The 23273-nt window shown below is 35.9% G+C and overlaps 1 protein-coding gene and 1 pseudogene across 1 annotated transcript in view; one reads left to right on the top strand and one right to left on the bottom strand.

Annotated features, from left to right (window-relative positions):
- The window catches only part of LOC104669232 (sperm-associated antigen 16 protein), a 677326-nt gene that overhangs the window by 129584 nt on the left and 524469 nt on the right, over nt 1–23273 (bottom strand). The gene's annotated exons all lie outside the window — the stretch shown is intronic.
- On the top strand, nt 8084–8901 carry LOC115893140 (annotated as a pseudogene).

Below are 23273 nucleotides of genomic sequence, written 5' to 3' on the forward strand. Positions count from 1 at the left end.
TCGTACTGCTTAAAGCATCTATAGATCCTATGCATTTCCTATCAAAGTAAGAATGTCACTTTCCACAGAATTAAAAAAAAGTTATAGAATTCATATCAAACCAAAAAAGAGCCAGCCAAAACAATCCTCAGCCAAAGGAACAAAGCTGAAGACTTCACACTACCCAATTTCAAAATATATTACGACGGCTATAAAAACCCAAACAGCATGGTATTTGTGTAAAAGCAGACACACAGACCAATGGATCAGCGAGTCCAGAAGTAATTCCATATATTTATTGACAACTTATTTTTGATAAAGGCATTAAGAACATATGCTGGGAAAGGACATCCTCTTCAATAAATGGTTCTGGGAAAATTAGATGTGCATATGTAAAATAATGAATCTGGACTGCTCCCTCTCTTCATCTGGAAAAATCAACTCAAGATCCAGGAAAGACTTAAACATTAGACCTGAAACTGTAAAAATACTAGAAAAGAACACAGAAAATGCACTTCAAGACATCAATCTTAACAAACATTTCATGGCTAAGACCCCAAAAGCACAGAGAACTATAACAAAAATAGACAAATGTGACTATTAAAGTAAAAAGCTACATAGCAAGGAAACAATCTGTTGAGTGAAGAGACAACCTGTTGAATGGGAGAAAATATTTGCCAACTATTCATGCAACAAGAGACTAATATCAGAAATATACAATAAACTCAAACAACTCAACAATTAAAAAAAAAAATCCTATTAAAAAGTGAGCAAAGAGCCGGGCACAGTGGCTCACGCCTGTAATCCCAGAACTTTGAGAGGCTGAAGCGGGTGGATCATGAGGTCAGGAGATTGAGACCATCCTGGCTGGCTAACACAGTGAAACCCCGTCTCTAAAATTCGTTGGGTGTGGTGGCGGGCTCCTGTAGTCCCAGCTACTCGGGAGGTTGAAGAAGAATGGTGTGAACCCGGGAGGCAGAGCTTGCAGTGAGCCAAGATCGCACCACTGCACTCCAGCCTGGGTGACAGAGCGAGACAACGTCTCAAAAAAAAAAAAAAAAGTGGGCAAAGGACAATAGACATCTCTCAAAAAGAAATGATCAAGTGGTATATGACAAGATACTCAGTCTTGCTAACCAGCAGGGAAATGAAAATTAAAACCATAATGAGATATTACTTTACCCCAGTTAGAATGGCTCTTACTAAAAAGACAAAAAAATTAATAGATGCTGATGAGGATGTTAGGAAAAGGGAACTCATACACTGTCGGTGGGAATGTAAATTAGTATGACTACTATGGAAGACAGAATGGAGATTTCTCAAAAAATCAAAAATAATACTACCATAAGATTCAGCAATCCCACTACTGGTTATTTATCCAAAGAGAAAGAAAAATGTGTATCAAAGGGATACCTACCTGCACTTGCATGTCTTTGCAGCACTATTCACAACAGCAAAGATATTGAATCAACCTAATTGTCCATTAATGTATAAGTGGGATTTTTAAAATGCAGAATATATATACAAAGGAATACTATTTGATCATAAAAATAATAAAATTAGGGCATTTGCAGCAACATGGATGGAACTAGAAGTTGTTACATTAGGTAAGATAAGCCAGACATAGCACAACAGATACCATATGTTTTCATTCATACGTGGGAGCTAAAAAAGTTGATCTCATGGAGACAGAGAATAGAATTGTAGATGCCAGAGGCTGGGAAGGGTGGGATTGGGGGTTAAACAGAGGTTGATTAGTGGGTACAGGCATACAGTTAAATAGAAGAAATAAGCCCCAATATTCAAAAGCACAGTAGGGTGATTATAGTGAGCAACAAATGTATATTTCAAAGTAGTTAGAAGAGAGGACTTGAAATGTTACTAACACATAGAAATGATAAATACTCAAGGTGATGGATACCCAAAATCACCTGACTTGGTCATTACCTATTCTACATATGTAACAAATACTAAAATACAAATATGTGAAGTATTTTGTTTCAATAAAACATTTTATGCTAAGATTAATGAAAACTAGACTTCTAAATTTCCTCACACACTGATTTTTCAAGTACATGAGTCAAATCCATTTCCAAGATGTAATTTTCTATTGATATTGATACTTTCATAGAAATCAACTAATGTGAATACATTCAATTGTAATGATTAGACAGAAAAATCAATATTTTAAGATATTGAAACTCAAAAAAAAATTCTGCTTCAAATAGATGAGCAGATGAAAAGTGTTGCAATTTCTGAAAGCCCACACCCAATTACGGTCTGATCAAGCGGCATTGGCAAGAAAATTCCACTCTTAGAGGATTCCTTTTAAAGAGCTTTAATCTCTTTGGATTCATTTAACTACAGAGCACCACTCTTTAAAATGTGAATATATCAAATGCAGTAATAAATCTGCGAACCGTCGGCTTATATTTTATTTCATGATACCATTTCTATAATGGGATACAGAAAGAAATCACTGATAAGTTCTTATAACAGGAAAGATAAAAGAAATGAAATTTGAAGAGTAATTTCTACTTTCAAATACTTTCAGTGCTTGTACAGATAGAGTTCAGCAATCATTCAAAGTCAACATTTCAGTGGATACAAGCAGTAGGAAATAGTTCAGAAAGTAACAGGCCATGCATGATTCTGGCACTGCTAAATATGCAAGGAGGAAAGGTAAGTTAGGTTTGTGTTTTTGATGGTGTAATTATAAGATGTAGGGAATCTTATACCAAAATAAATATGTAAATAAAACACCTTTTCTGAAGAACTTTATTAATCTCCAAATTATATTTTTAGTCTTAATTCATAGCTAATTCAGTAAATTTAAAATCATCAGAAAACAGTCTTTCATGGCAGTTACAATTCAAATTAAGAAACAAGGAAGATGAGATTGATGAAAGTGATCCATCATTAGCCTATATGGGTAGCATTAATAATTTCATAGGTCAATTCAATCATTTTTAGTGATTTTAATGCAGCCAGAGAATATAAGAACAAGTTATCACTGTTATTTTTTATTTTATTTATATTTATTTATTTATTTATTTTTGAGACACAGTCTCACCCTGTCGCCCAGGCTGGAGTGCGGTGGTACGATCTTGACTTACTGGAACCTCTGCCTCCTGGGTTCAAGCAATTCTTGTGCCTCAGCCACCCAAGTAGATGGGATTATAGTCATGTACCACCACAACCAGCTAATGTTTATATTTTTAATAGAGACAGAATTTTGGCAGGTTGGCCAGGCTGCTCTCCAACTCCTGGCTTCAAGTGATATGCACGCCTCGGCCTCACAAAGTGCTGGGATTATAGGTGTGAGTCACCACACCCAGACTCTGTTATTATTATTTTTTATACACACTATTTAGTCATTTATAGTATTATTGGGGATTTACATGGATTTTCGTGAAATAAATTAGATAAGCATTCATAGAAACTTTTTGGGATCCCTGAAGATTCTGTGTGTGTGTGTGTGTGTGTGTGTGTGTGTATGTGGTGAGAACACTTAAGAGCTTAGCAAATTTCAAGTACACAATACAGTACTGTTAACTATAGTCACATTGTTGTACATTAGATCTCCAGAGCCTATTCATCTTGCATAACTGGCACTTTGTATCCCCAGACCAACATCTCCCCCTTACTCCCTTCACCACACCCCAGCAACCACCGTTCTACTCTCTGCTGCTTGAGTTCAACTATTTTAGGTTCCATGTAGAAACAAATAATGTAGTATTTATCTTTCTGTGTCTGGCTTACTTCACTTTGCATAATGTCAAGTACATAATGTACAAAAATTAACTCAATTATTATTATTATTTATTTATTATTTTTATTTTTTGAGATGGAGTCTTGCATTGTCTCCAGCGCTAGGCAGTGGTGCGATCTTGACTCACTGCAACCTCTGCCTCCCCGGTCAAGCGATTATCCTGCCTCAGCCTCCTGAGTAGCTGGAGTTACAGGTGCCCACCACCACACCCAGCTAATTTTTCATATTTTTAGTAGAGATGGGGTTTCACCATATTGGCCAGGCTGGTCTCGAACTCCTTGTGATTCACCTGCCTCGACCTCCCAAAGTGCTAGGATTATAGGCATGAGCCAGCACGCCTGGCTAGCAGTTTTAGTAGTTAAGTAGTTTAGTAGTTTTTCATTTGAACGGCAAATGAAACAATCAACAGAATGAAACAGAAACATGGATTGGCAAAAAATGTTTGTAAGCCGTATATCTGATAAGGGCTTAATATCCAAAATATATAAGAAACTGTTACAACTCAACAGTGGAAATAAAAACCTCAAATAATCTGATTCAACAATGAGCAACAGACCTGAGTAGGTATTTTTCCAAGGAAGGCATACAAATGGCCAACAGGTAAGTGAAAAGGTGCTGTCATCACCAATCATCAGGGAAATGCAATTGAAAACCACAATGAGATATCTACCACCTGTTAAATTGTCTGTTATCAGAAAGATAAAAGATGCATATTGGCAAGAATATGAGGAAAGAGAACCTTTGTACACAGTTGGTGGGAGAGTAAATTGGTATAGCCATTATGGAAAACAGTATGGAGGTTCCTCAAAAAATTAAAAATAGATCTATAATGGAGCCAAAAATCTCACTTTTGGGGATATATCCAAAGAAAGGAAATCAGTATATTAAACAGACATTTGTACTCCCATGTTTATTGCAGTACTAGTCATCATAGCCAAGACATGAAATCAACCTAAGTGTCCATCAGTGGATGAATGGATAAAGAAAACAGGGTTACACACAAATACACATGCGTGAGCACACACACACAGAGTAGAATATTCTTCAACCTTAAAAATGAGTTTATTGGATAAAAGATAATTTGGTAATGAAGTTTGACTAGACTGAAAAAACTAAAAGACTTTCTTACCCAAAGAAGGCAATCATTTTCAACTTAAATAATAGTTAGCTGGACTTTTAGCTTTCTGCATATGCAAAGACCTCCAAATGAATATACACTTTTTCTTTTCAGTGGACAGAAGGAGCAGGGTGCTCCTAAGAGTCTCCTACCTGTGGTTCTTTGATAGGTGCTTGACAGAGAAACATGAGACAGATGCACCACCAGCAGGGTGTATATTATAATATTTAATGCTCAGCTAAGTAGTTAGAACCAATAACCAAAAGGAGAAATATTATGTAACTTAGTGCTAGATGCTATGTATAGACCTCAGTGTTCTGGAAAGTCGAAGAAGAAAGAAATCAAACTAAAGGAGATTAAAGGGATGAGATAAGCTGGGTTTTGGAGAACTGATACAATTTATCAAGACAAAGAGGAAAAAGAAGAGCAATATGACATGACATGAAATAATCAGCCCTTGTTAGTGACCTAGAAGATAATCTTTGTGTTTTTCCTCATAAAGCAGTCTCTTTCAGAGGATATTCACTGCAGGGTATTCCCTTACACCCCAAAATAAGGATATGACCTAGTCATGAAATCTCTACTTAAGAATGTACAGTGCTTATTTTTAAATGTTATCTAGAAGTCTCCTAACTGAAAAGCTTTCAGATCAATAGGATAAGTTTTGATTATTAATTAGCATTTTCATGACATCTTCATGAATGCTTCCATTGTGTTTTATTTAATAAATTACTGATTTTGTTGCCCCTTTATTCATTAGTAATTTAAAGAAGTTTATAATGTTAATTTCTTGTGTTTTTCTAAAGGCAGTAAACCTGTGTACAATTCAAAGTGCTATTGTACAAATAAGCAGAGCTGGAACTATCACAGATGAGAAAGGAATTGGCTGAATATCTTATCCTTAATGCCACAGTGTTATATGTGTACTTAAAGCAATTTGCTCATTAAACAGAAACTATTAGAGCAGCAGAAATTCTGCCAATATCAGCAGAAAGCATTAGTTTGGAATACAATCTTTCTTCCAAATTTTGGCTAAAGTGGCAAGCTTTTTATTTTTTATTTTTTGTAAAGCTAATTCTATACTTTAAAAAAGTGGTTTAGAGTATTATCTCCAGGGTGTTTCTTGCTCCACAACTTAATGTATCTTTCTGTTTCCACATCTGCATATTAGGGGTAAAAATAGCATCAAACTTACAGGCTTTGTGGCAATTAAAGGAGTTAACATATATGTATTTAGAAATACCTAAAATATTTAAAGGAGCGCGAATATGTGAATTGTTAGACAGTGCTAATATGGCGCCAGCATATATTTAACACCCTATAAGTATTTGCTATTATTTTTGTGGTGGTTGTTGCTGCTGTCATAACTAAAGCATAAATTAACAAGAAGAGACCAAGTCTTTACACATTCAGAAGACTGGTTCACACATGTTATTATGATAATAATTCAACAAAATAACTGATGCAGGCAAGATAAACAAATTACCCAGGCAGTAAACCTGTGTACAATCAATTTACTGACAGAAGACTGGTAGGCCCTGCAATTATTAATAATTATTAATAATTATCACAGTTGTATACTTTTATGTGTTTGCTAGGCTGCATCTTTTCTTACATACATAATTTTTTAGAGTATTGGGTGCTGTCATCTATACATCTCACGCTGAGTCAGTATTGCAGTTAGGTGGAGGCTCCTGTCAGTTTCATCTGAACGTGCTTGTGATCCTTTTTGTCTTTTCACAGCAAATCTGTCAGTCCAAGGTAAAGGCTTCTTCCACCTATTTAGAAAATCCATTATGCTATCATACATAATATGTCAAGTTGAAGAAACCTACATAGTGTCTCACAGTTTTGGACTGGATATTATGAGACTTGAAATCTGGTTCCAGCACTTGTTGCCAATTACTCCTCATATCCTAAGTTAGCCATTTAAATTGAGCTTAATTTATGTATTGAGGAGATACATTACAAGGTTTCTGAGGTCTTTTCTGCTCTAAAATTTTCATTCTAAGATGGTAGAAAAAATTAATTAAAAAATTTAACAATGGTATTTCTTTAAATTCTTAGTCAAAATCAAGAAGAATATATCTGCAAAATTGTGTCCTGTTAGAATAGTAGTCAGAATCACTAGGAAATCTTGCAATTCCCAGATAAAGCTTCCTCTGTATTTAGAAGAAATAATCAATCTATCAGTTGACTAAACACAAATGTTTTATGCAATAAATTAATATTAATCTTAGGAAATACTGAATTGATAGATTTGAACCAGGAACAAAATCCACTAGTGTTTATCAGTGTTATACAATATTTCTCCTCATTAGATTTATCGTGACCATAGTAAGGTACCATTTTCTTTTTATTTCTGATAACACTTTTTTCAGCAATTTTATTATAATTGATTCAATCTACATCATTTATAATTTATATTTAATTTATGCTATTTTGAATTTCTAAATGTTTTAAGACATGCTTTATTCATATTTTAACAGTGTTAAAGTATAATTGATCTGTGATAAAATGTGCACATATAAAGTGTACAATTTAATGTTTTAACACATGTATACACTTCTGAAGCCTTTACCACAAGATAGTAAACATATCCATCACCTCTGCAAGTTTCTTTGTTCTCATTTATAATGAAAAATTAGAACCCACTGCAATCCTCTCTACAAGAAGCCTCTCTACAGGAACTGTGCTTTCAGTTATATAGATTACTTCGTATTTTTTTGCGTTCTATATAAATGGGATCACACCATATATACTGTTTTTCGACTAGCTTTTGAAACTCAGTATAATTATTTCTAGATTCATCCACACTGTGTTTATCAGTAGTTTGTTACATTTTATTGTATGGACATACCACAATTTGGATGATGGTCATTTGAGTTATTTCTGGTTTTTGACTATTGAATATAAAGATTCCATGAATCTTTGGGTACAAGTCTTTGTATGGACATCTGTTTTTGTTTCTCTTAGGAGTATAATGGCTGAGTCATATGATAGGTATATATTAAACTGTCTAAAAAACTGTCAAACTGTTTTCCAAACAGATAGGAGTCATGCCATTTTACATTCGCACCAGGAGTGTATGAGAGTTCCCATTCTTCCCTGTCATCAACTTCATCAGAAATCAGTTGCTCCCTCTTTTCCCCACCTAGCGATGCTGGGCCTAGAAGTCTCTGCCAAGTTGTGGACATGGGCATTAGATCTGCAGGATGTGATTTGTTAAAGTTGTTAAGAATAAGGTCTACTTTAAGAGACATCAAGTGAAATTTAGAAGACAACGGAAGGGTAAAACTGATTACTATGCTCAGAAACGCTTGTTGATACAGGATAAAAATAAATAGAAAACACCCAAATACAGGATGATAGTGTAACAAACAGGTATCATTTGTCAGATTGCTTATGCCTGTATAGAAGGGGATATGATAGTCTACATAGCATATGCACACGAACTGTCAAAATATGGTGTGAAGGTTGGCCTGACAAATTACACTGCAGCGTATTATACTGGCCTGCTGCTGGACCATAGGCTTCTCAATAGGTTTGGTATGGACAAGATCTATGAAGGCCAAGTGGTGGTGACTGGAGATAAAGGCCTTGCCAGAACTACTACTGTCAGTAAAGTTTTTGGGGCCCTCAGGGAGCTGTGAATGGAGGTTTGTCTATCCCTTACAGTACCAAATGATTCCCTAATTATGATTCTGAAAGCAAGGAATTTAATGCAGAAGTACACCGGAAGCACATTATAGGCCAGAATGTTGCAGATTACATGGGCTACTAAGTGGAGGAAGATGAAGATGCTTACAAGAAACAATCCTCTCAATATATAAAGAACAGCATAACTCCAGACATGGAGGGGATATATAAGAAAGCTCATGCTGCTACATGAGAGAATCCAGTCTATGAGAAGACACCCAATAAATAAGTTAAAAAGAGGTAGAACCATCCCATAATGTCCCTTGCTGAGAAGAAAGATCAGGTAGCTCCAAAGAAGGCAAGCTTCCTCACAGCTCAGGAGCGGGCTGCTTAGAGTTAAACCAAACAGTTTTTTATGAAGATTTTTCAGAAAGACAATAAACTTAAAAAACCAACAACAATTGCCCATATGTGGATCTATTTCTGGAATCTCTACTCTGTTTCTTTGACCAAGTTATTTCTTTATGCCAATCCAATACAGTCTTGATTATTGTAGCATCATAATAAACCTTGAGAGCAGATAGTGTTACTACTCCAACTTTGTTCTTTTTCAAAGTTGTTTTAGTGATTCTATATTTTTCTATTTCCATATGAGTTTTAAAATCAGCTTGAAAATTTCTTCAATTAAGACCTGCTAGGATTTGAACTGGCATTGTATTTAATCTATAGATAAGTTTGGGGAGAACTGACATCTTAATCATTTTGAGTCTTCTGTTGATGAACAAGTACAGCTCTTTATTTATTTATGTCTTCTTTATTTTTTTGCATGTTTTTTAGTTTGCATGGTGAATCACACTGTCTGATTTCAAATATTAAAACAACATTGCATTACTGACATCATCTCTATTCGATCATGATTTCTGTCCTGGTATTTATACTTTCCTTTCTGCTATGTTGAGTTAATTTTCATGTCCTCTGGTGTCTTAAAGTGATCATTGGTGTCATTAATTTGAGACATCTTGTCTTTAGTAATGTTAGTATATAGTGCTGTAAATTCCTAAGAACTGCTTTAGCGTCATTCCTTAGTTTTTGATATGTTTGTATTTTCATTGTCATTCAGTTCAAAATACTTTTTTATTTCTCTTTTTATTTCTTCTTTGATCCATGGGTTTTTTGATTTTCAAATATTTGGGGACTGATTGAATTTTAAGTCTATCCTGTTTTGGTTAGAGAAATACATTGTGTGAGTTGGATCTTTTAAAATTCACTAAGATTTATTTTATGGCTTAGTATATATCTTGGTCAATGTTTCATGTATACTTGAAATGAATATGTGTTGTGCTACTGATGGATGGAACGTACTACAAATGTCAATCAGTTTTCTCACATGCATGTCCTGATCAGTACTCTGATAAATACTTGAGGAGTATATTATGCAAATATTTGGGGTTCTTTGTGTATCTCTCACCTCTCCAGATCTCTATTCTGTGAATTTCAAAAGACTTGCTATCCTTGTGCTCTCATTTTCATTTCCTTACCTTACAGAGTTCACCAATTTCCATCTGGGCTCTCCTTTCTTGAGTTGTGGCTTAGAAATTCTCTCAAAGCAGGAAGGTGATGCAAATGTGGGGCTCTGTTTTTCATCTCTCTGGGTTCCTTGTACTTCATTGCCTAGTGTTTTGCAATTTAAAAAAATGCTTGTTTCTCAGGAGGTTGATGAGGGCGGATCACGAGGTCAAGAGTTCGGACCATCCTTGTCAACATGGTGAAACCCAGTCTTTACTAAAACCAGAAAACTTAGCTGGGTATTGTGGTGCACGTCTGTAGTCCCAGCTACTCTGGAGGCTGAGGCAGGAGAATCGTTTGAACCCAGGAGGCAGAGGTTGCAGTCAGCCGAGATTGCGCCACTGCACTCCAACCTGGAGACAGAGCAAGACTCCGTCTCAAAAAAAAAAAAAGCTTGTTTCAGACATTCTGTTTGTTTTTGTTGTTGCTTGTTATTGTTTCAGGAAGGAGGGTACATCCAATTACTGTTCCTCTAACTTAGATAGAAGCAGAAGTCAAGTACAGGTTCAAAATAAAAAATCTGCTGCGGTGTTTAAAAGATGACACAGGAAAAGTGGTATTTGAATCACTTGCTTGCAGTAATGTCTGTAATCACAGTTCCACATTTAGGTTAAAATGTAGTTTTTCATTATTCTGAGAATCTTGTTTTCTGAAGGTTCAAATGCAGGTATAAAAACAATTCTTTTAGGTTGAAACATAAACATTAAGAAAATAAAGTATTCCATTTGAAAAGTGGGATTTGTGTGCATTCACAGTAGCATAATCCAAAATCAAATATGAGCTTTAAAGGGAATAATTGAAAGTTGAAGGCTCTCAACTTTGCCCCTAATATTTCCTCATTTTATTTACCAGAAAATAAGTTTTTTCTCAAAGATAGTGCTTCTTAGGAAAATATGAAGATCTGTAAGGCATTTATGTAGGCTCTTTATAGAAGGACTGTATCAGTCCCACAGAAGCTCAAATATACCATTGTATGATACAGTTCCTCTACCTAGACAAAATAAGGTCAATAATCTTTCATACCTTGAAAAAGGATGGGGTCTGGTTCCAAGATGACCAAATAGGAATAGCTCCTGTCTGCAGCTCCCAGCGTGATCGACGCAGAAGACGCATGATTTCTGTATTTCCAAATGAGGTACCTGGTTCATCTCATTGGGACTGACTGGACAGTGGGTGCAGCCCACAAAGGGCAAGCCAAAGCAGGGTGGGGCATCGCCTCACCTGGAGAGTGCAACATCAACAAAAAGGTCATCTACACCAAAACCCCATCTGCAAGTTACTAACATCAAAGACTAAAGGTAGATAAAATCACAAAGATGGGGAGAAACCAGAGCAGACAAGCTGAAAATTCTAAAAATCAGAGCACCTCTTCTCCTCCAAAGGATCGCAGCTCCTCACCAGCAATGGAACAAAGATGGACAAAGAATGACTTTGAAGATCAAGTAGAAGAAAGGGTATCAGTGATTGAAGATAAAATTAATGAAATACAGTGAGAAGAGAAGTTTAGAGAAAAAAAGTAAAAAGAAATGAACAAAGCCTCCAAGAAATCTGGGACTATGTGAAAAGACCAAATCTACGTTTGATTAGTGTACCTGAAAGTAATGGGGAGAATGGAACCAAGTTGGAAAACACTCTGCAGGATATTATCCAGGAGAACTTCCACAACCTAGCAAGGCAGGCCAACAATCAAATTCAGGAAACACAGAGAACACCACAAAGATGCTCCTGGAGAAGAACAACCCCAAGACACATAATTGTCAGATTAACCAAGGTTGAAATGAAGGAAAAAATGTTAAGGGCAGCCAGAGAGAAAGGTCGGGTTACCCACAAAGGGAAGCCCATCCGACTAACAGCGGATCTCTCAGCAGAAACTCTACAAGCCAGAAGAGAGTGGGGGACAATATTCAACATTCTTAAAAGAATTTTCAACACAGAATTTCACATCCAGCCAACTAAGCTTCATAAGTAAAGGAGAAATAAAATCCTTTACAGAGAAGCAAATGCTGAGAGATTTTGTCACCACCAGGCCTGCCTTACAAGAGCTCCTGAAGGAAGCAATAAACATGGAAAGGAACAACAGGAACTAGCCACTGGAAAAACATGTAAAGACCATCGATGCTAGGAAGAAACTGCATCAACTAATGGGCAAAAGAACCAGCTAATATCATAATGACAGGATCAAATTCACACATAACAATATTAACTTTAAATGTAAATGGGCTACATGCCCCAATTAAAAGACACAGACTGGAAAATTGGATAGAGTCAAGACCCATCAGTGTGCTGTATTCAGGAGACCCATCTCACATGCAGAGACACACACAGGCTCAACATAAAGGGATGGAGGAAGATCTACCAAACAAATGGAAAGAAAGAAAAAAAAAATAGCAGGGGCTGCAATCCTACTCTCTGATAACACAGACTTTAAACCAACAAAGATCAAATGAGACAAAGAAGGCCATTACATAATGGTAAAGGGATTAATTCAACAAGAAGAGCTAACTCTCCTAAATATATATGCACCCAATACAGGAGCACCCAGATTCATAAAGCAAGTCCTTAGAGACCTACAAAGAGACTTAGCCTCCCACACAATAATAATGGGAGATTTTAACATTCTGCTGTCAATATTAGACAGATCAACAAGACAGAAGGTTAACAAGGATATCCAGGACATGAACTCAGCTCTGCACCAAGTGGACCTAATAGACATCTACAGAACTCCCTACCCCAAATCAACAGAATATACATTCTTATCAGCACATCACACTTATTCCAAAATTGACCACACAGTTGGAAGTAAAGCACTCCTCAGCAAATGTAAAAGAACAGAAATTACAACAAACTGTCTCTCAGACCACGGTGCAATCAAATTAAGACGCAAGATTAAGAAACTCACTCAAAACCGCCTAACTACATGGAAACTGAACAAGCTGCTCCTGAATGACTACTGGGTAAATAATGAAATGAAGGCAGAAATAAAGATGCTCTTTGAAAGCAATGAGAACAAAGACAGAATGTACCAGAATCTCTGGGACACATTTACAGCAGTGAGTAGAGGGAAATTTATAGCACTAAATGCCCACAGGAGAAAGTAGGACAGATCTAAAATTGACATCCTAATATCGCAAGTAAGAGAACAAGAGAAGCAAGAGTAAACAAATTCAAAAGCTAGCAGAAGGCAAGAAATAAGTAAGATCAGAGCAGATCTGAAGGAGATAGAGACACAAAAACCCTCCAAAAAATCAATGAATCCAGGAGCTGGTTTTTTTTTTTTTAAAGATCAACAAAATTGATAGACTGCTAGCAAGACTAATACAGAAGAAAAGAGAGAAGAATCAAATAGACACAGTAAAAAATGATAAAGGGGATATCACCACCAATCCTACAGAAACACAAACTACCATCAGAGAATACTATAAACACCTCTACACAAACAAACTAGAAAACCTAGAAGAAATGAATAAATTCCTGGACACATACACCCTCCCAAGACCAAACCAGGAAGAAGTTGAATCTCTGAATAGACCAATCACAGGCTCTGAAATTTAGGCAATAATTAATAGCCTAGCAACCAAAAAAAGTCTAGGACTAGAAGGATTCACAGCTGAATTCTATTAGAGGTACAAAGAGGAGCTCCTACCATTCCTTCGGAAACTATTCCAATTAACAGAAAAAGAGGGAATCCTCCCAACTCATTTTATGAGGCCAGCAACTCATTTTATGAGGCCAACTACTTTAAATTTCATATGGAACCACAAAAGGGTCCACATGGCCAAAACAATCCCAAGCAAAAAGAACAAAGCTGGAACCATCATGCTATCTGACTTCACACTATACTACAAGGGTACAGTAACCAAAACAGCATGGTACTGGTACCAAAACAGAGATATAGACCAATAGAACAGAACAGAGGTCGCAGAAATAACACCACACATCTACAACAATCTGATCTTTGACAAACCTGACAAAAACAAGAAATGGGGAAAGGGTTCCCTATTTAATAAATGGTACCGGGAAAACTGGTTAGCCATATGCAGAAAGCTGAAACTGGATCCCTTCCTTACACCTTATACAAAAATTCAAGATGGATTAAAGACTTAAAAATGTTAGACCTAAAACCATAAAATCCCTAGAAGAATCTATAAATTACCTTGGGCAGTATGGCCATTTTCACAATATTGATTCTTCCTATCCATGAGCATGGTATGTTCTTCCATTGGTTTGTGTCCTCTTTTATTTCACTGAGCAGTGGTTTGTAGTTCTCCTTGAAGAGGTCCTTCACATCCCTTGGAAGTTGTATTCCTATGTATTTTATTCTCTTTGAAGCTATTGTGAATGGGAGTTCATTCATGATTTGGCTCTCTGTTTATCTGTTTCTGGTGTATAAGAATGATTTTCTTCACAGAATTGGAAAAAACTGCTTTAAAGTTCATATGAAACCACAAAACACCCACATTGCCAAGACAATCCTAAGCCAAAAGAATAAAGCTGGAGGCATCACACTACCTGACTTCAAACTATACTACAAGGCTACAGTAAACAAAACAGCATGGTACTGGTACCAAAACAGAGATATAGATTAACGGAACAGAACAGAGACCTCAGATAATACCACACATCTACAGCCATCTGATCTTTGACAAACCTGACAAAAACAAGAAATGGGGAAAGGATTCTCTATTTAATAAATGGTGCTGGGAAAATTGGCTAGCCATAAGTAGAAAGCTGAAACTGGATCCTTTCCCTACTCCTTATATGAAAATTAATTCAAGATGGATTAGAGACTTAAATGTTAGAACTAATACCATAGAAACCCTAGAAGAAAACCTAGGTAATACCATTCAGGACATAGGCATGGGCAAGGACTTCATGTCTAAAACACCAAAAGCAATGGCAACAGAAGCCAAAATTGAAATTGACAAATGGAATCTAATTAAACTAAAGAATTTCTGCACAGCAAAGGAAACTACCATTAGAGTGAACAGGCAACCTACAGAATGGGAGAAAATTTTTGCAATCTACTCATCTGACAAAGGGCTAATATCCAGAACCTATAAAGAACTCAATCAAATTTACAAGAAAAAAACAAACAACCCCATCAAAAAGTGGGCAAAGGATATGAACAAACATTTCTCAAAAGAAGACATGCATACAGCCAACAGACACATGAAAAAATGCTCATCATCACTGGCCATCAGAGAAATGCAAATCAAAACCACAATGAGATACCATCTCACACCAGTTAGAATGGCAATCATTAAAAAATCAGGAAACAACAGGTGCTGGAGAGGATGTGGAGAAATAGGAACACTTTCACACTGTTGGTGGGACTGTAAACTAGTTCAACCATTATGAAAAACGGTGTGGCGATTCCTCAAGGATCTAGAACTAGAAACACCATTTGACCCAGCCATCCCACTACTGGGTATATACCCAAAGGATTATAAGTCATGCTGCTATAAAGACATGTGCACACATATGTTTATTGCGGCACTATTCACAATAGCAAAGACTTAGAATCAACCCAAATGTCCATCAGTGACAGACTGGATTAGGAAAATGTGGCACATAGACACCACGGAATACTATGCAGCCATGAAAAAGGATGAGTTCATGTCCTTTGTAGGGACATGGATGCAGCTGGAAACCATCATTCTCAGCAAACTGTCACAAGAACAGAAAACCAAATACCACATTTTCACACTCATAGGTGGGAATTGAACAATGAGATCACTTGGACACAGGAAGGGAAATATCACACACCGGGTCCTATTGTGGGGAGGGGGTTGGGGGAGGGATAGCATTAGGAGATATACCTAATGTAAATGACAAGTTAATGGGTGCAGCACACCAACATGGTACATGTATACATATGTAACAAACCTGCATGTTGTGCACATGTACCCTGCAACTTAAAGTATAATAATAATAATAATAATAATAATAATAACCCTAGAAGAAAACCTAGGGAATATCATTCAGGACATAGGCATGGGCAAAGACTTCATGACTAAAACACCAAAAGCAATGGCAACAAAAGGCAAAATAGACAAATGGGATCTAATTAAACTAAAGAGCTTCTGTACAGCAAAAGAAACTACCATTAGAGTGAACAGGCAACCTACAGAATGGGAGAAAATTTTTGCAATCTACCCATTTGACAAAGGGCTAATATCCAGAATCAAAGAACGTAAACAAATTTACAAAAAAAAAAAAAAATGCATCCCATCATAAAGTGGGCAACGAATATGAAGAGACACTTCTCAAAAGAAGACATTTATGCAGTCAACAGAAACATGAAAAAATGCTCATCATCACTGGTCATCAGATAAATGCAAATCAAAACCACAGTGAGACATCTCACACCAGTTAGAATGGCAATCATTAAAAAGCCAGAAGACAACAGATGCTGGAGAAGATGTGGAGAAACAGGAATGCTTTTACACTGTTGGTGGGAGTATAAACTAGTTCAACCATTGTGGAAGACAGTGTGGCGATTCCTCAAGGATCTAGAACCAGAAATGCCATTTGACCCAGCCATCCCATTACTGGGTATATACCCAAAGGATTATAAATCATGCTACTCTAAAAACAGACACATGCACACGTATGTTTATTGCGGCACTATTCACAATAGCAAAAACTTGGAACCAACCCAAATGTCCATCAATGACAGACTGGGTTAAGAAAATGTGGCACATATACACCATGGAATACTATGCAGTCATAAAAAAGGATGAGTTCATGTCTTTTGCATGGACATGGATGAAGCTGGAAACTATCATTCTCAGCAAACTATCACAAGGACAGAAAACCAAACACCACATGTTCTCACTCATAGGTGGGAAATGAACAATGAAAACACTTGAACACAGGGGAACATCACACACTGGGGCCTATTGTGGGTTGGGGGGTAAGGGAAGAGATAGCATTAGGAGAAATACCTAATGTAAATGAGTTCATGGGTGCAGCAAACCAACAAGACACGTGTATACCCATGTAACAAACCTGCACGTTGTGTACATGTACCCTAGAAATTAAAGAATAAAAAAAATTTCCATCATACAGATATAAGAGACGTAAATAGCTTTCAGAACATAGATGATAGCAAAATATAACAAAATAATTAGGAAGTGATAAAAAAATCTTTCATACCTTATACTATGTTAAAAAGGAAAATTGGTAAATATAAATTATAATTGTAAAAGCCATACAGATAGAAATGGCACAGATGTGACAATTTGAAAGGAAACCAATAAGTACTTATAATTTTAATGAAGTGTTGTCAATATTATAGTACTGTGTTTTAAGATCACAAATTTCCTTATAAGAAATTATTCTGATTTTCCTCTGAATGAAATAGATATTATGAGAATCACATATATAGTTAAAACTCTTCAAAGTTTAACTTCTAGATCTGTTAAGCTCAATGACATTCATATAAAAACAGACTCCTGCTATTCTTCCTTTTTTCTTTCTTTTTTTTGGGGGGGGGTTCACACAGTTTCTTTTTTTATTTATTTATGTTTTTTCTGAGACATAGTTTCACTCTTGTCACTCAGGCTGGAGTGCAATGGCACAATCTTGGCTCACTGCGACCTCCGCCTCCCAGGTTCAAATGATTCTCCTCCCTCAGCTTTTCGAGTAGCTGGGATTACAGGCATCCGCCACCACACCCAGCTAATTTTTGTATTTTCAGTAGAGACAGGTTTTGCCATGTTGGCCAGGATGGTCTCAAACACCTGACCTCAGGTGATCCACCAGCCTTGGCCTCCCAAAGTGCTGGAGTTACAGGCATGAGCCACTACACATGGCCAATTTCTCTTAATAAGGTTTCAATATATTGTTTGAAGTCATCATTTTCTTTCAACTTATTAGGAGATTAGAAATAACAACTTTCCAACAAACTTCTAAATTTATGAACTTCTGCATAAGGTAATTATTACAATGGATATAGATATGAAAAAATACTTGGTATCATAAGGCACCTATTTACATTCAGTACCTCTGATGGGGAAAATTTTAAAAATATAGTTATTTCTTGTTTGAATATAAACAAAGCTAAAAAATTCTTTTTTTATTCCCATTACTACTTTAAAAACTTCCTAATTTCCTATGTCTCAGTCTTAATTGTTGAAATAGTAGTGCAGTTAGGCTGGCTTACAACATGGATACTTACTAGTCATTGGTTTTAGAGAAAACAAAAATGCAAAAAAGTATCAGATTTATACTTCACCCTTCAAATTAATTTACCGCTTAAATTAAGATCTCAAAAGTCACAGCTTTTCAGTAAATATTTGTTTTTTCATTCAGAAATCATTTCCTAGACTTTTACTTTCTATTGGGCACTGTTTTCTGCATAGTGGGTATATTCAGGAAAAAGGTTACTGTACTTTTGGAACTTATACTTTGTTTTAGAAGACAGCTACTGAATATGATCATTATTGTGACGCATCCTGTGAAAGAAATAAAAAGTGTGATGTGACAGCAAGTACCTCTGATGGGGAGGGAGCTACTTTATAGATAAGATGGTCAGAAAACACCCCTTTATAAGATACTTAAATATCTAGGATATTTAAATCCAAGAACTGTAGGACTATGGAGTCAACCATGGGACTAATCAAGGATATGCATTTCAGGCATATGGGAAAGCAAGTGAAAACTCCTAAAATGGCAAAGTTGAGATATTCTAGGAGTAGAAAGACAGCTAATACGTTGACTCATGAGAATATGAAAGCCATAGGTTGACTGAAGATAAAGTTGGACATGTAGTCAGGAGCCATATCATAGAGGCTCATGAGTTCCATTTTGCGGAGTTTAGTTTGATAAGCATAGTATGTTGTAAGCAGAAAGTGACAGACCACTCAGATTGGTATCCCGAAGAAAATCTTGGATCCCAAGATGCTTTTTCTATTTTATCAACCAACAGGTTTAAATTACACTTTCTTCTATGAAAGTAAAAAATACCCACAATGGACTTCATTTTTATTTTTTAAATATGTTTGGATTATGGTCCAAAAGAAAGCTTGAACTGTAAAATACTTGAACAAAGACTATGCAAATGGAATTAACAGAATGGTTAAGATGCAGCCAATGTTCAATAATGTTACCATTTCATGTCTAATCTGCTAGCTGAATATTTATGTAGATAAGTAGACTGCATTGGAAAATTATTCAAGTCAATACATTTTTAAGTGCATGATCTTGTACCTGGTGTTCTAAGGGATACAAAGATGAGTGTGATGAAATTCCAGTTTTAAAGGAATTAAGACTCCAATGGGAGGAGACAAGCTATGAAACTAAACATATTGATCATAATGGACCTAAAAGTCAAAAGATGTTTTCTTTCCTTTAATCCAAGTTCTGTCTCTGGCACTAATTCATTGTAAGATCTCGATCAGGAAATAACATTTGCCTTTAAGCAAACATTTCAGGATAAGCTCAATTTTAAAGATAAATAGAGGATACAAGGTGACCCCCATAATTCAGAGGTCATTGTTGGACTTCTGGTTTCAGCTTAAGTGCTCAAGATAGATTCTTCTCACAGACCTTCTCTGTTTTGCAATTATTTTCTCCTGAATTAAAATCTTTAGAAGTACCTGGCAAAGATCTCCTTTAACAGCTACATGACATATGTTTCACCACCCCCTCCTTCCAATAAGTAGATTGGAGTTATAAAATACATGCAATATAATTCTTATGGCATTACAATTTGTAGTTTGGCACAGAGTAGATTGAAATAGTTTTGAAAAATTGAATGTACACTAAATTTATTGCATTTAGTAAAAATCTCATGCTTTAGAAAAGATAGACATTTAACTAATCAAAAAATAATTATGTGATTTATGTAAGCAACACACACACACATGCACACACACACACACACTAGTGTGCACACACAATTCTATGTTCACCAATTCCAGCCATAATCATGCAAAGAATAGGCATGTGTCCAAAGATCAAAGGAAATCATTTAAAATGGAATTCAATTTCTATATTTGGGAGGTCAGATTAGGCTAGATGTTTTATTTTCTTCTCTAACTTATGAAAAAGTCCCATTGATTTTATCGTAAGATTTTATAATAAAAATTTTAAAAATGTCATTTATCTTCAGAAAGACAACATTAGACAATTCCCTTGATTATGACACGCTAATTTTGGATTTTCATGTTTAAACTGAAACAAAGATATTTTGCTATCTATATATTACATGGATACCTTGAGAACATAAATGTCCACCATTATAATTTAAATTTAAAGTGGGCTTTCAAAACCTTGCAAATTTTTCCCAGAAGATATTGAAAAGATAAATAGGTGATTATTGTGTTTATAACATAATTCTATTTCTTTCTATACATAAAAAGCCTGGCATATTGTTATTAAATGCGATTTTTAAAGATTGGTAGAACTTAGTAACATTTACATGCAGCAATCTCTGACTTTCAAAATATTACTGCTGAATAGCATAGGGGAAAGCACTTTATGCAGCTTTTACATGCATGGCGTGTATTAATGCAGAAATCCAGAAGCTAATGATATATCCAATGGCACATAAATACACAAAGAAGAATACACACATACACACACACACCCTTCAGATGCTTGATGCTTCTTGTTGTATTCATTAAGCCAAGCCATAATTTCTCTATTGTTTACTTTTCTTACATTCATTAAGCCAAGCCATAATTTCTCTATTGTTTACTTTTATCATAAATTCAAATGCCTTCTGTTAATTTGTTTATTTTCAGTCATATTGGTTCGTCTTTTAGCCTCTGGAAGATAAAATATTGAGTTTTTTGATGACATGGTTAGTCCTATAAATTTTCCACTAAAATGTCATTAGATATTTCACTTAAGACAATGTCCTCTAGTTTCATTCATGTTGCCAAAAATGACAAATTTCCTTTTTTAAGGCTGAATAGTATTCCATTGTATAAATATATCACATTTAAAAAATCCATTCATCCATTGATGGACACTTACATTGCTTCCATATCTTGACTATTGTGAAGAGTACTGCCGTCAACATGGGAGTGCAGACAACTCTTCAACATACTGACTTCAATTCCTTTGGATATATATGCAGTGGTGAGATTGCTGGATCTCACAATAATTCTATTTTTAATTTTTTGAGGAACCTTCATACTGTTTTCCAAAATGTCTGTATTAATTTGCAATACCACCTACAGCGTATGAGGGTTCCCTTTTCTCCACGTGCTTGCCAACACTTGTTATCTTTTGATAATAGTCACCCTAACAGCTGTAAGGCAATCTCTCATTGTGGTTTTAATTTACATTTCTCTTATAATTAGAGATGTTGAGCATTTTCTCATGTATTTGATGGCAATTTGTATCTCTTCTTTCAAGAAACATCCATTTGAGTCCTTCACTCACTTTTTATTAGGGTTATTTGTTTTCTTCTTCTTTTTTTTTCTTCCAGATGTCACTGTTTATTTATTTATTTTTATTATTATACTTTAAGTTCTAGGGTACATGTGCATAACGTGCAGGTTTGTTACGTATGTATACTTGTGCCATGTTGGTATGCTGCACCCATCAACTCTTCAGCACCCATCAACTCGTCCTTTACATCAGGTATAACTCCCATGCCATCCCTCCTCCCTCCCCCCTCCCCATAATAGGCCCCGGTGTGTGATGTTCCCCTTCCCGAGTCCAAGTGATCTCATTGTTCAGTTCCCACCTATGAGTGAGAACATGCAGTGTTTGGTTTTCTGTTCTTCCGATAGTTTGCTGAGAATGATGGTTTCCAGCTGCATCCATGTCCCTACAAAGGACACAAACTTATCCCTTTTTATGGCCGCATAGTATTCCATGGTGTATATGTGCCACATTTTCTTAATCCAGTCTGTCACTGATGGACATTTGGGTTGTCAAAAGAACAAAGCCGGAGGCATCGCACTACCTGACTTCAAACTATACTACAAGGCTACAGTAAATAAAACAGCATGGCACTGGTACCAAAACAGAGATATAGACCAATGGAACAGAACAGAGTCCTCAGAAATAATACCACACATCTACAGCCATCTGATCTTTGACAAACCTGACAAAAACAAGAAATGGGGAAAGGATTCCCTATTTAACAAATGGTGCTGGGAAAATTGGCTAGCCATAAGTAGAAAGCTGAAACTGGATCCTTTCCTTACTCCTTATATGAAAATTAATTCAAGATGGATTAGAGACTTAAATGTTAGAACTAATACCATAAAAATCCTAGAAGAAAACCTAGGTAATACCATTCAGGACATAGGCATGGGCAAGGACTTCATGTCTAAAACACCAAAAGCAATGGCAACAAAAGCCAAAATTGACAAATGGGATCTAATTAAACTAAAGAACTTCTGCACAGCAAAAGAAACTAACATCAGAGTGAACAGGCAACCTACAGAATGGGAGAAAATTTTTGCAATCTACTCATCTGACAAAGGGCTAATATCCAGAACCTACAAAGAACTCAAACAAATTTACAAGAAAAAAACAAACAACCCCATCAAAAAGTGGGCAAAGGATATGAACAGACATTTCTCAAAAGAAGACATGCATACAGCCAACAGACACATGAAAAAATGCTCATCATCACTGGCCATCAGAGAAATGCAAATCAAAACCACAATGAGATACCATCTCACACCAGTTAGAATGGCAATCATTAAAAAATCAGGAAACAACAGGTGCTGGAGAGGATGTGGATAAATAGGAACACTTTTACACTGTTGGTGGGATTGTAAAGTAGTTCAACCATTCTGGAAAACAGTATGGTGATTCCTCAAGGATCTAGAACTAGAAATACCATATGACCCAGCCATCCCATTACTGGGTATATACCGAAAGGATTATAAATCATGCTGCTATAAAGACACATGCACATGTATGTTTATTGCGGCACTATTCACAATAGGAAAGACTTGGAATCCAGCTTTTATCTTTTTGGTAAAAGTTACTTCAGTTATTCAGGATTTTTTGTAGTTCCATACAAATTTTCGGATTTTTTTTTTTTCTATTTCTGTGAAGAATGACATTGGAATTTTGATAGGTGTTGCATTGAATCTATAGAATGCTTTGGGTAGTGTGGACATTTTAACAATATTAATTCTATCAATTCACAAACATGGGGTATCTTTCCATTTACTTGTGATATCTTCTTTTTTTTCATTAATGTTTTATGGTTTTCAGTAT

Source organism: Rhinopithecus roxellana, chromosome 14, assembly GCF_007565055.1.
Source record: "Rhinopithecus roxellana isolate Shanxi Qingling chromosome 14, ASM756505v1, whole genome shotgun sequence".
In the NCBI taxonomy this organism is placed as follows: Eukaryota; Metazoa; Chordata; class Mammalia; order Primates; family Cercopithecidae; genus Rhinopithecus; species Rhinopithecus roxellana.